General features: G+C 36.0%; 1 protein-coding gene across 5 annotated transcripts in view; it reads right to left on the bottom strand.

Moving 5' to 3' along the window:
- Mapk8 (mitogen-activated protein kinase 8) overlaps nt 1-13,479 on the bottom strand; it is a 73,242-nt gene that overhangs the window by 54,896 nt on the left and 4,867 nt on the right. The window lies entirely within an intron of this gene.

The following is a 13,479-nucleotide window of genomic DNA, read 5'->3' on the forward strand; positions in this document are numbered from 1 at the left end:
ATGAGTGTTATGTCTTGTTCATGCATAATTCCCTTAAGCAGAATAAAATATCCTTCTTTATCCATTCTGATTATCTTTGGCTTGAGTTCACTTTATCTGACAGGAGGATAAAAACCTCTGTTTGTTTACAAGATCTATGTGAATGACATGTTTTTTTTTTTCCATCCTTCAGTCTGTGGATGGCTTTGCCTATGAGGTGAGTCTTAGAGACAGCATATTGTTGGGTTGTTTTTTTAATCTAATCTGCCAGTCTATGTCTTTTGATTGATGAGTTTAGGCCATTTACATTCAATGTTACTATTGAAAAATGATTTTAATTCCCTATCATTTTATTTCTGGTTTTAATTTGTAATAGTGTCTCCTTTGATTGACTGTTCTTCTAGTGTAGTTCTTCTCTTTGCTGGTTTTCAAACTTATCTTTCATTGCTTTATGAAATATTTTACTGAATATGTTTTGTAGTATAGGCTTTCTAGTTGTGAATTCTTTTAACTGTTATCATGAAGGTTTTTATTTCATCATCAAATCTGAAGCTTAATTTTGCTGGGTATAATATTTTTAGTTGGCATCCATTTTCTTTTAAAGCTTGGTGTGTTATTCCAAGACCTCCTAGCTTTTAGGTTTGGGTTAAAAATCACTGAAATCCATATTGGTTTAACTCTAAATGTGGCTTGTCATTTTTCTCTAGCAGCCTATAATTCTACAATGTGCCTTGGTGTGGGTCTGTTGTAGTTTTATATATTTAAAGTCCTGGAAGCTTCCTATATTTGATTTTCCATTCCATTCTTAAGGTTTGGTAAATTATCTGATATTATTTCATTGAAAATATTGTTCATTCCTTTGGTTTATAGTTCCAAGCCATCATCTAGCCCAATAAATCTTAAATTTGGTCTTTTCATGTTATCCCGTATTTCTTGAAAGTTCTGTTCATCATCTCTTAACCATCCCCAGCCCTATTTTGAATTTTATTTAGAGACAGGGTCTGAGTTGCTTAAGATCTGAGTTGCTTAGTGCCTCACTTTTGCTGAGGCTGGCTGTGAACTCAGGATCCTCTACCCCAGCCTCCCAAGCTGCTGGGATTACATGAGTGTGCCATGGTGCCTGGCTCCATTGAATTTTTAATTTGGTTTATTGATTCCTTCATTTAGAGGATTTCCATTTGACTATATTTCCGAATCTCTTTATTGAAGTAACTTCTACCTCCTGTATTTTCTCTCTGATTTCACTCGTTACCTTGCAGAAATAAGATCTTTTACCTTGCAGAGATAAGGTCTTTTACCTTGCAGAGTAGTTTTAATTATGAACTTTCTAAATTTCCTCTCTAATATTTCTTCCACTATGGTGTCAGAAAATCTGTTGTTGAGGTATTTTGGTTTGTTTCCTTGCTTTTTTGTTTTGTTTGTGTGTTTGCCCATCTATCAGCATGAATCTGAGGCAGCAGTTTCTACCCTACGAACTTATAGTGTCCCTAAGGTTTCTAGTACTCACAGTTTAGAGGGAGACAAATAATAACAACAAATGCAAACAATATATAGCATTATACTAAAAACTTAGTTCCTACTATGACATCTACAATGGTAACTGGTACAATTAACAATGGTATGATAAGTAACTGCCAACAGGAATAAACAGTAACTTTGCAGAAGGGTTTAAAATTTGAAAAGGTGAAAAGAGAGAACGCAGAAGAGATGTAGGATATGATGATTATGAGGGAAGAAGAGAAAAAATAGAAGTAAAAAGTTAAAGGAAGAGTGAAAGGGAGAATAATAAAGTTTGTTAGTAGAAGAAATGAGAGAAATAGAATCAAGAGAAACAGCTAGGTAAGAGAAAAAAAACAGAACAAAATTGAAATATGGTTATCAAATATCCTAGCCCTCAAAAGACTGAGTCATGAAAAATAACTGCCTTTAGAACAATGTTAGAAATGAGAAAAAAGACACAAATATATATGAAGTGTCCATGATCCATTCAGCTCACAATTAAACAAAAATAAAGTTCTCGGTGAAAAGTTAAGGAATTTTTTTCTGTTGCAGTGGTCAAAAGTTGTCAGTGAGAATAAATGTTCATTGTCTATTCCCAAATGTCTTTGTTTCTTCTTGAGAAGAGGAGTATTGGCTGCTAGCTATCAAATCTTTCCTTTTTTTGAGTTGCTTGTCAAGTTGCCAGTTGGCGTTCAGAAATTCTCAGCTTCCCTTCTTGGAGTGGGCTAGAGTGTGATGTCTGCTCCACCCTCACAGTGGGGTTGCTGTAGTGTTCTTTGAGAGCAGCTCTCACAGGAAGAACTTATGAAGGGGGAGGGGTTAGTCTGAGGTAGACTCCAGGTTCTTCCTTAAATGGGTATTAGTCTGAAGATTTTAAATCAGTGCACCTCCAAGGCCCAGCAGCTGCCAGTCCTTGCTGGGAGACTACACCCCGGGAAGATTACACTCATGCAGAAGAGGAGTCCTTTTCTACCGTTGTCACCCACAGACCCCATCTTTTCTGGACTCTGGGGGATCAGTCCCCAAACTCAGTCACTTTCACCCCTTCCCGTTCTAATTTCTGGCCAGGCCTGGCCCTCCCAGGCAAACTTGTGAGCCTTCGGACACAAGGGTGAGGGAGGAGCTGGGTCTGTAAAATCCTCTCCTTGTCTTTCTCCTGGCCTCTTAGGCATGTTCAATAACATGGGACGTGGGATGCAGCTCAGGTTTGCCAGGACTGGGCAACCATAGTCACTGGCCCCTGCCCAGCAGACACCATAGAGAGACTTGGTTTCTTTCCCACAAAAGAGCACACCATCTAGGTCTGGCAGTGTCTTTTATCTCTGATCTTTCCATATGAAGACATGGCACAGGCCTCCTAAAAATGCAGGTTTCCTTTATTCTGATATCCCTCCACTTTGCCAGTGAAGGGATTCCTTCTTATTTCATTATATAATCTCCTGAGTACTCGATCTGCTTTGAATGAGTATTAATTCCCAGTAAAGTCCCCACCCCTCCCCCCTTTTAAACCCACCTCACTGAGAAGCTGCCTACCCTCTTTCTTGGTTTCATGCCATGGAGCAGCCTGGAAAAGTGACCTCTTCTATTCTGCCATCTTTCAAACCTCAACTGTTTCTTGCTCATCTCAGTATAAATGTTCCATGGGTAATAAAACTTGAAATAATGAAAATCCAAGTTTTCCTTCTTCCAAAACTAACTTTCTCTCCTCCCTTCTATATCTTTTAATGGCCACATCATTATTCTAGTAATGCAGGTCAGAAATCCCCAAAAAGCTATTGGTTTATTCTCCTTTAGTATTACATCCACTTTAGGACGAGCCACCACTGAGTAATTCTCAATATGCTCATAAAGACCACAGGCCTTTAATGACTCATTTTCCTACTAGTCATCTCCCCTTTTCTAAATTCTCACTTCCTCAGTTTCTATTTCATTGTCTATTAATTAGACTGCCATCACTATGTCAATATCCTTGCTCTTCCCTGAAACACCAACCTGAATTGCACAGAATGGACTAAACAAGGTGTCTCTTCCTTTTGAGACTATAACAAGGCTGTTGAACAAAACAAATACTGGTGTTGCTTTTTAAATTTATGGCTTCCAGGGGTTGGGGATGTGGCTCAAGCGGTTGCGCGCTCACATAGCATGTGTGCGGCCCTGGTTCGGTCCTCAGCACCACATACAAAGATGTTGTGTCTGCCGAAAACTAAAAAAATAAATAAAAAATTCTCTCTCTCTCTCTTTAAAAAAAAAAAAAAAAAAAAAAAAATTACGGCTTCCAATCAAAGCCAGGCAAAGCATCTTAAATTTCCTACTCAGCTATCTTCTCTAATTTCTACAATATCTATTTCCAATTGACCCCTTGGTTCTTAAATCTTCAACCCTACCTTACTGAGAATTCTGGAGAAGATAAGTCAGGAAATACCTCAGTGTTTTAGTCAGTTTTTTGCTGCTGTGACTAAAGGATCTGACCAGAACAACTACTGAGGAAGAAACGTTTATTTGAGGGCTCAAGATTTCAGAGGTCTTAGTCCACAGAAGGCCAGCTCAATTCCTCAGGACTGGAGGTGAGGCTGAACATCATGGCGGCAAAGTGTGGCTTAGGGAAGCAGCTCACATTATGGTCATCAGGAAGCAGAGAGAGACTCCATTAGCCAGATACAAATATATACCCAAAGCCATGACCTGATTCCCACCTCCCCCAGCCACACCCTATCACTTTAGTTACCACTCAGTTAATCCCAATCAGGGGATTAAATCACTGATTGGGTTAAGACTCTTAAAATGCAATCATTTCTCCTCTGAACCTTCTTGCATTGTCTCACACGTGAGCTCTGGGGGAACACCACACATCCAAATCATTATACTGAGCTTCCATTCAGTAATCCAGTTTCTACAAACTAATTTTTGCTTTATTGTTCACCATTACAATATAACAGGGCTTGCTAAACTTATTATCACTCTTTCTTCTGCTATTTTAAAAAGTGCACACTTAAAAATCTTACTTGGCTATCATCACAATCTCTAGCCCCTGGCTCTTTTCTACTTCCCCTAAAACAAGAATGCGTAAGCACTGTTAATATCTGCTAACTTGAATCTCTTCAACTTCCAGAATCCTCAATCCTATTTTCATGAATCTCATTCACCACAGTCATCAAGAACTTTACTTTGTCTTTTGATGTTCAGCAACAACTGATACTGTTCATCACATTCTCCTACCTGAAACACTCTTTCCTTGTATCCTTAAAAATGGTGCATACTGTTTTTCCCATCCCTTTGGTGCCTGCCCTTTGTAGGCAGGCTCCTTTCTCATCAGCCCTGAAATATGATTCTCTTCAGAACTGTCTTGGCCCTCTTCTTGTTATATATTCCCAGGGAAATGCATTCTGCATGGCTTCAGTTATCACTAAAGAACTTTAAACATTTGTCTACTACTGAGCTTTTATGTCTACCCTAGATATATATAATCAAGGTTTACTATACGTCTCCATTTAGATGTCTAAAAGCTACCTCAAACTACATATACAAAAGTAATTCCTTCATCTCTCTCAAGTCCCACCAAATCTTTTTCTGTATTCTTCCATCTCAGGAATTGCTATCATCATCCAATTAGTTATTCAAGTCAGAAACACTGACATTCTTTCACATTCAACCTGCCATGCCATTCTAGAGATTCAACCCTTCTCTATCACAAATCTGTTATCTTTTTATTCTCCACTCTGAGGCCAAGATTATCATCTTGATTATTATATTCTACTAAAGGGGCCCCCTCTAATCCCTCTGATTTCAATTTATTTTCCAGTCAGAATAATCTTCCACAGTTCATTCTTTCTGAGAAATCTGCCAGCCTACAATTCCTTGCACTCCCTTAACTACTAAGAGGCGTAGGTTTTGAAGCAGTTATGTTTGTGCTATATGGCCCCAACCCTCTAGGCATGGCTAATTAGACCAAGGGTAGATCAATCAGGTTCTCTCTGAGTGGTTTGGATGTAGAAGGGAAACTCAAAAGGATGTGGGTTAACTTTGTAATTGAAGAAGCAGAGAAGCCACTGTACACAGAAAGAACAATGAAGCAGACACAACAAAGCAAAGACAAGAAGCCATATGCTGGTGGAGAATGTGGGCGTACCTGGTATTAGCTGAAAAACATGCCTGGTTCCTAACTTTTGTCAGGTCTAAGCTATATTTCCTACCCTTGTATATGCTGAACTTTTCTGGATCATGTTCTGTCTTCTGATTTTTTTTTTTTAATTTTAATATTTATTTATTTTTTAGATTTCGGCGGACACAACATCTTTGTTTGTATGTGGTGCTGAGGATCGAACCTGGGCCGCATGCATGCCAGGCAAGCACGCTACCGCTTGAGCCACATCCCCAGCCCTTCTGATTTTATTTATAACCAACACCATCTTAACTAAAGTAATCCTTCTAATATGCAAATTAATTTCTAAGTTTCTTTTGCTTAAATCATACCATGGTTCCTTCTGCTCAAGCCCTCATTAGGGATTCCAAAAACCTGATTGATTTGGCCCTGGCTTCTTCTCTTACTAGAACCTCCTCCCTCTCCAATTCTAGGATGTAACCACAAAGGACTGTTTTAAATACATGTCACTATCTCTCACCTCCAAGCCGATATAGATTGTTTTAGTTTTATCTCATTTTCTTTTATCTGCAACATACTTCTCCCCACTTACTTTCCCTGGTCAAGACCTACTCATCTGTGAAGTTTCAAGTGCAGTAGTTAGTGCAATCATTTTCTGGGCACTCTTGGCTTTCCTCCATGGAATCATACGCACTACCCAGAAATGAAAATGCCCAAGTTCCCCATTAGAGTAAAACCTCTGCAAGGACAAAGCGTAAGTGTTTTCTTCACATTTGTGTTCTTCACACTGTGTTAATTTTTAACAAATTAATCAACTGTCAAATCATGTTGCTTTTACTCTTAATGTCTTGGCAAACTGCTTCAAGCTCATTTGTTCTCCAAACCATTTCAAAGATTTTTTTTTCACTACTCTTCCTGCTTAGTTTACCCCCATCAAATTGAACCTCATTATATTTGCTGCAGCAAGTATGTACTGACTGCAAGAGATGTGTTCTCCTCTGCTCAATATATTTCTTGAACATATCAAACTTTTCTGCCTTTACACTTCTGTTGCCCTTCTTTGAAATGCCATCCTCCATCATCTCCATGATGATGATTACCTAAGGCCAGAAAATGGTACTTTTCATTGAATTTTTCTATGCTTCTCATGACACTTAGTATCTTTCATATTATACTAAAAGTAACCTATATATCTAGGTAAAATTTTTTTGTCAGCCAAGAAGTGTTAAGTTTCCAATTTACAAAAGATAAGACATGTAAAGTAATTCAACATAAGTGAAGCAAATAAATTAATGATCACAAATATATTTTTGTAATAATTGTGGGTACTTAATAAAATTCTATCATGTAGACTTCATATTAGAATGCTTAGACTACCAAGAATTGATGCTGTATTCTGGTTAATGGTGGTCTTTAAAAACAACTGACTTGAAATTTATTTTCATTTAACTAAAATGGTCTAATTTTAGTATTGCAATCAATATTCAATTTTCCTTTGTCAGTTTGGTTCTTGGTCCAACATCTTCTAATTCTTCAGTTAAATTTTCAATGTGTGTGTGTGTGTGTGTGTGTGTGTGTGTGTGTGTATATATATATATATATATATATATATATAAAATACATATAATATTTGGTGATAATGTAACAGAGAGAATTCAAGAAAGCATGAATTTTTGTGGTGTTGTTTGTTTTTAAGCCTGCTACTAAACTGCAATAAAGCACTTCAAATATCCAAACAGCTTCACAATAGTCTATAGATAATATTCAGAGTAAAAATTTACTTTCCAATTCTATACGATAGTTTTTTTCCAAACTATGAGTCCCAATCCATTGATGGTTCATGAAATCTATTTGGTGAATTAGATTTTTTTAAATAAAATAGAAAAGGAATAATCAGATACAGATCACGTGGTAATGATAAATATTGTGAAATTTATGCTTCTATACACAAGAATGTGTTCTGGATCACAATGAAAGTTTTTTCCCCAGGAAGCATAGTCAAAAACGTCAAAATAGCAAACCAATGATATTTAGACAATATGTGTGTATACGTATGTAAATAACATTTTCTAAAAATGTGCCTCATTTCCAACTAACAAAAAAAATTGCAGCAGATTAAATATTTAAATTCATCTAGAGTTCTCTTCTTATTACAAAGGACACTCATGTCACTTCAAATCCAAAAAGAAAAAAAAAAAAAGCTATATAAGTTGAATTCTAAAAGAATTTCCTTTCATCTTCCTTTGTGGACTTTAATTCAGCAAAGACATTCTGAAGTCTACAAAGTATAACATGCTACCTATTAAATGATTACGTATTGTTACTTCTCATGATTAAATCAGGAAGTGACTGAACAACACAGTATGCAGTTAAGGTTTAAATGAAGTTGACTCAGCAAAGATAATTGTACTCTAATTGTCATGCCACAATTTTAACTCATTACATATGAAAGTCACCTCCTTGTACTTAATATATCACTCAGGCTATAATAAAAAATGATAAGGAATTCTATTACTTTTTAAAAACACCCTTTTCACAGATTCTTTATAGACATATGAATAATCTTGCATTTCCCTCAAAAGGTAGAATTAGAATCTCCTTGGTTATTAAGAATTGCCAAGGCTTTGGAATTCCCACAAGTAACACTGTATAAATATGGTAATAAAATTGTCAACACAGGATGATACATAAAAAGGAATAAAAATGTCAGTATTATCTAGTCAATGTATAGGATACTTTGTAAAGTGGCTTAACTGGTACAAATTTACTCAGAATCATGAGAAGATGACATTATTTTAAATCTGATGACACAAAATGACATCAAGGTTTAGTCAGAAGTTCTGATGATTTCTGTTTTAACTGTGACAGTACAACCTCAACTTTGAAGATGATGAAGAACATGTACCTAATAACTATTTTCTGATACACTGAAAAAGGACAAAGACTGCACAGCCAAAAAAATAATAGCACAGACATAGAAAAATTACTTACCTTTTAAATACCATTTTATAAATTGTTTTGATTCCTTAAGAAAACTGGAAGACAACCATATTTCTTGTTTTATAGCTTAGCAATAAACAGACCCTTATACAATAAAGAGAAATCAAGGGAGTTTAATGAAGAAAAATACAATGCTATATAGTTATAATACAATTAAAAACTTGTGTAACTTTTAAATTACTTGCCATCTTCCTTTAAATCATCTATATTTTCAAAGTGATTGAAATAATTCATAATTATTACCACAGTTACTAAAACATAGGTTAATATACCTAAACATATATTAACATATCTATTATTACCTAAAAATAACATTAGGTTACAGTTTTTCTGGGTAAATCAATTTTTACAGAGTTTGCTATTATTCTCAGGCTGTCAAAGAGATGGTATGTATAGTTGCTCCAGTTTGGCAAGAATACTTCTTTAACTTATCCCTTTTAAAAAAAATTGTCAAAGGGAATAAGTCCTTTGGAATTTTCTGCCTTTAGGAAATGTAAATATTCAACCAGTTGACATAAGAATTAAAAATGATTCTGCCTTTTGTGGAAATAACTGTCTTCTCTTGGTCAAAACAACAATAACAAAAACCAACCCTTTATAACCCAAAGTGGTCCAGGTTCCCTTTTTGGAGACACAAGCATCATTTTCCCAAGAGATTACAAAGACACCTGGAAAGGATTAGGATTTTAAAGTAGTTCTGATATGGGGATGCAAACGCATTGCCTTCCCATTTACTAGTCAGTTGATCCTCAGCAACTTATTTAACCCATTTGATTGCTCAAGTTTCTTCATACATAAAATGGCAATATTTCACTTGTCTCCCTGGTTAATGGGAGAATCAAAACAAACAATGTATATTAAGCAAGAAACTGGCAAATGATAAGCACTTAACCAATCCTAGCTTCCCTTCCTTTTTACTTTGTACCTCGAAACAACCAGCCGTAAGTATAAAATATTTCTAAGGAATACAATTTAAGGCTGGGCGCAGTGGTGCATGCCTGTAATCCCAGCGGCTTGGGAGGCTGGGACAGGAGAATCACAAGTTCAAAGCCAGCCTCAGCAAAAGTGAGGTGCTAAGCAACCCAGTGAGACCCTGTCTCTAAATAAAATACAAAACAGGGCTGGGGATGTGGCTCAGTGGTTGAGTGCCCCTAAATTCAATCCCCATTACTCCCCCAAACAAAGAATATAGTTTAAAAGTTTTTATCAACAGGGACAATGTCAACACTCCTCAAGGATGGTTACAAGCACAACCTGCATTAGTCATTTCATCCTACTCAATACTATGGCCTCAAACACAAGGAAAAAATTAATGCAGTGGGGTTTCTACTCTAAACATGTCTTGTTTGTTCATTCAGGTATTTCCTCCCACTGCCTAGTTCAGTGCCAAGTATATAAACACAATAAATACTATTGCTGAACAAAAGGAAACAGTCCATGGTGCCTCAAAACTCCTAGAATAATATCATATCCTAGAACATGGCTCAAAATGACTGAGTAAGAAAAGCATGAGTTATCAATTGTATGCTTACTATGAGGGACTCTATTACTGGCAGCTGAATTTAAGTCCAAAACAGTCTTTGAAAGGAAATCTTTTAAGAATTCTGGGTTGGGGATGTAGCTCAGTGGCAGAGTGCTTACCTAGCAGTGCCAAGCCCTGAGTTCAATCCCTAGTACCCTAAAACAACAACAACAACAAAAAACAACCACTTCACAGTATGCTAATTACTGTCTTAACTTTTGATATGAAGAACATTTCACCTGCTTTTCAGAAGTTTATAAATGGTCAGAAAATGTGAGAAAATTTTCCACAGCATATATGTAAAGCACTGGAATAATGGTTCACAGAAGGGCTCGTCAGACAATTTAAAAGGAATCAGCACTCAGCAGAAACCACAGGTGAAACAGGCAAATGTCAATCTGAGTTGCTAAAGTGGTGCACTTGAGCCATCTAGTGGGTAAGAGAAGAGAATGAGTTTAAATTCTTTTAAGAAAAATATCCTTATTGTCCCAATTTCCTCTGTGAAAACAATAATAAGAAATATGTTTTTGGGAATAGGAATTATAATCCATAAAAGGCAGTAAAGAACTAAGAGGGTGTTGGTGAGACATGAGGATAAAATGATGACAAATTTGAGAAGAATTCAGATTTTATGGATAACTGATTCCGACTTATGATATTTTTCTTAAAACAATGCAACCATTAGACTACATTTAAGTTTGTAAAAGACATTATAGGAAATAAGATTCCCCACCAACAAAAAGGTCTGAAGAAGGCTGCAGAATGTAAAACAAAACAAGAAGTCAGTTGCTAGTGGGAGAAAAGGGAAATGGGACTAGCAGAGTGAGTTTACAGAGGGGCTACATGTTTGGGGACTCACAGCCAGTACAGTAAGGGTTGTGGAAACCCCAGATTACCTAGAACCTTGCTCCCTGTAGGGATGATGGCAAACTGAAGAAGCTAGAGGTCCTGAGGAAATACAGAAGACTTAAATTCAACTCTTAAATCCTCTAAAAAGGATTAAAATTCTACAAAGTACTCAAATAAACCTTGTTGCTTTTAAAAGTGAGAAAGTGAAGTTTGAAAATTTTACAAGCCACAAATTACTTAAATAGTGTGATAAAATTAATTCACTCAAATTCTGGAGCACATTTTTCTCATTCATAAAACTATGGTCTTGGAATGTAAAGTTATGAGTGAAATCTCTAAAACTTACAGGTTTTAGATGCCCCCCACAAAGCCAGAGGAGTCAAAAAGAAAATGTGTGTTGTGTTCGATGTTTTCCATTAATTCATATATATAGTGTTGCAGCTCTAAAGCGGAAGTAAGATCCTAACCCCAAAGAACACAAAAAGTAGGCAATTTATTTTAAGGCATGGAAAAAACAAAGCTTAGCAAAATGCTCAAAATATGCAATTCTCAAAATTCTATGAGGCTAAGAATTTAGTCTGAAAAACATAACTTTGGCTTATTATCATTCTTTGTGAGATTCAATATGTAGAAGAGTAAGAGGGGAGAGGAGAAGGGGATGAAGGTATAAAAAGTAGAAGGTATAGAGGCAAAACCAGCAATTATAAAAAAAGTTACCAATCTATTTTGCTGGGCAAACAAGGTTTCACAAAAAATTCTGCTGGAAATAAGGTTAGAATGGTAGGATAAATTTATTTTTGTACCAGACTGGAGAACCATCTGAGGAATACAAAAGGCAAGTGAAACTGGCCAGGTCAATGGAAATGAAGAAAGACTTGAGAAGTATTGAAAACAATCAATAGGAGTTGCTAAACCAACTGAATACTAGCAATAAAAAAGAAGCTAAAATTAAAGAAATTATGTATATGCCAGGAAGACTAGTGATATTATTAACTCAAGGAGAAAACATACTTACCATGTCATGTACATTATCGTTTTACATATGAATTGGTAAGATGAAAGATGCAGGCTAAGGAGAGGGTACCTTAGGGATGACCTACATTTAAGCTTGCTTTTATTTTCAAAGGGAAAAGAAGGAATAAAGAAATGAGGGAGGGAGGAAGAAATGCATAGCAACAGCCATTAGGGAAAGAAGGAAAATTTGGAAAAGTATATTATAAGAGTATGAAGTTTGTAGTGCATAGCGATAAAAACCATATTGGCTTGAAAGCCAAAAGGGTGATAAAAGTGTTAATATTTATAACACATTTTCTTTTTTAAAAGTAGAAGCAATCTTCTATATGCAATGGAAAAAGCATTTAAGAATTCATGTTCAGCAGCTTCTGTTTTACACTGGAAAAGGGCAGAAGGTCCTGTGGATAAGAGACTGGGGAGTAGAGAATGAAGAGCCTGGGAACATGAGGGAAATGAAAATATGATAAAATAAAGTTCAATGGTGATCATAAGTCAAATACCAAGCAACACAGGAAAAATAGAAAGATTAAAATAGTGGTTTCCAACATGTTAATTTTGAGATTCTAGCAATGATCAGATGGTGGCTTCCAACAGTTTTGTAAATACTGAAGAAGAAAAAAAAAAAGTCCAGATTCCTTGATAGAAATCACGTATAAAAGGAGTTAGCTGACATCATTTCCATAGTGATCAATTCAGGCCTTTCCTTTTGATCTCATTTTGGTTATTTTATCTTTTTTTTTAAGCAATCACTTTATCAAAATTATAGATTATCTGGTGTAGAAATGTACAGAGAATTCATCTTGTGAAATTTATCATGTAATATTAAGTATATACATACACTTTGAAAAAGAATGAACATCAGTGCAATCATTACTAATTGAGAGTGCCTTAAAATTCCTCCTTGTTTTAGTCAGCTTTGTGTTGCTGTGAACAACATACTCAACAAGTACAAATTAGAGGGGAAAAGTCTGTTTTGGCTCACAGTTTCAGAGGTTCAGTCCATGGTTGGCCAACTCCATAGGTCTGGGCCCCAAATGAGGCAGAACATAATAGTGTAAGTACAGGGCAGAGGAAAGCATCTCAGGACATGATATCCAGGAAGCAGGAAGAGCTCTATCCACCAGGGACAAAATATAAACCACAAAGGCATGCTCCCAGTAATCTATTCCTCCAGCTATATCCTACCTACTTATAGTTACCACCCAGTTAATCCATTCAAGTGGATTAATTCACTGATTAGGGTACAGCTCTCATAATTTAATCATTTTACCTCTGAACATTCTCACATTGCCTCACACATGAGCTTTTGGGGGATAACACATTTCGAAACATAACATAAGATAACATCCCCAAACATCATCTCATATCACACATGCAAGGTAGCTTCATTAACCTAACATTTTTGAAAACCACTGCCTTTCTTTTCTTTATAGCTTCACAACCTAGGTAATGATTCCAGTGATATTTTTTGGTCTTGCCTCTTACTGAACTTCATACAAAAAAAAAAAAAAACACA

Source organism: Marmota marmota, unplaced genomic scaffold (genome assembly GCF_001458135.2).
Source record: "Marmota marmota marmota unplaced genomic scaffold, marMar, whole genome shotgun sequence".
NCBI lineage: Eukaryota > Metazoa > Chordata > Mammalia > Rodentia > Sciuridae > Marmota > Marmota marmota.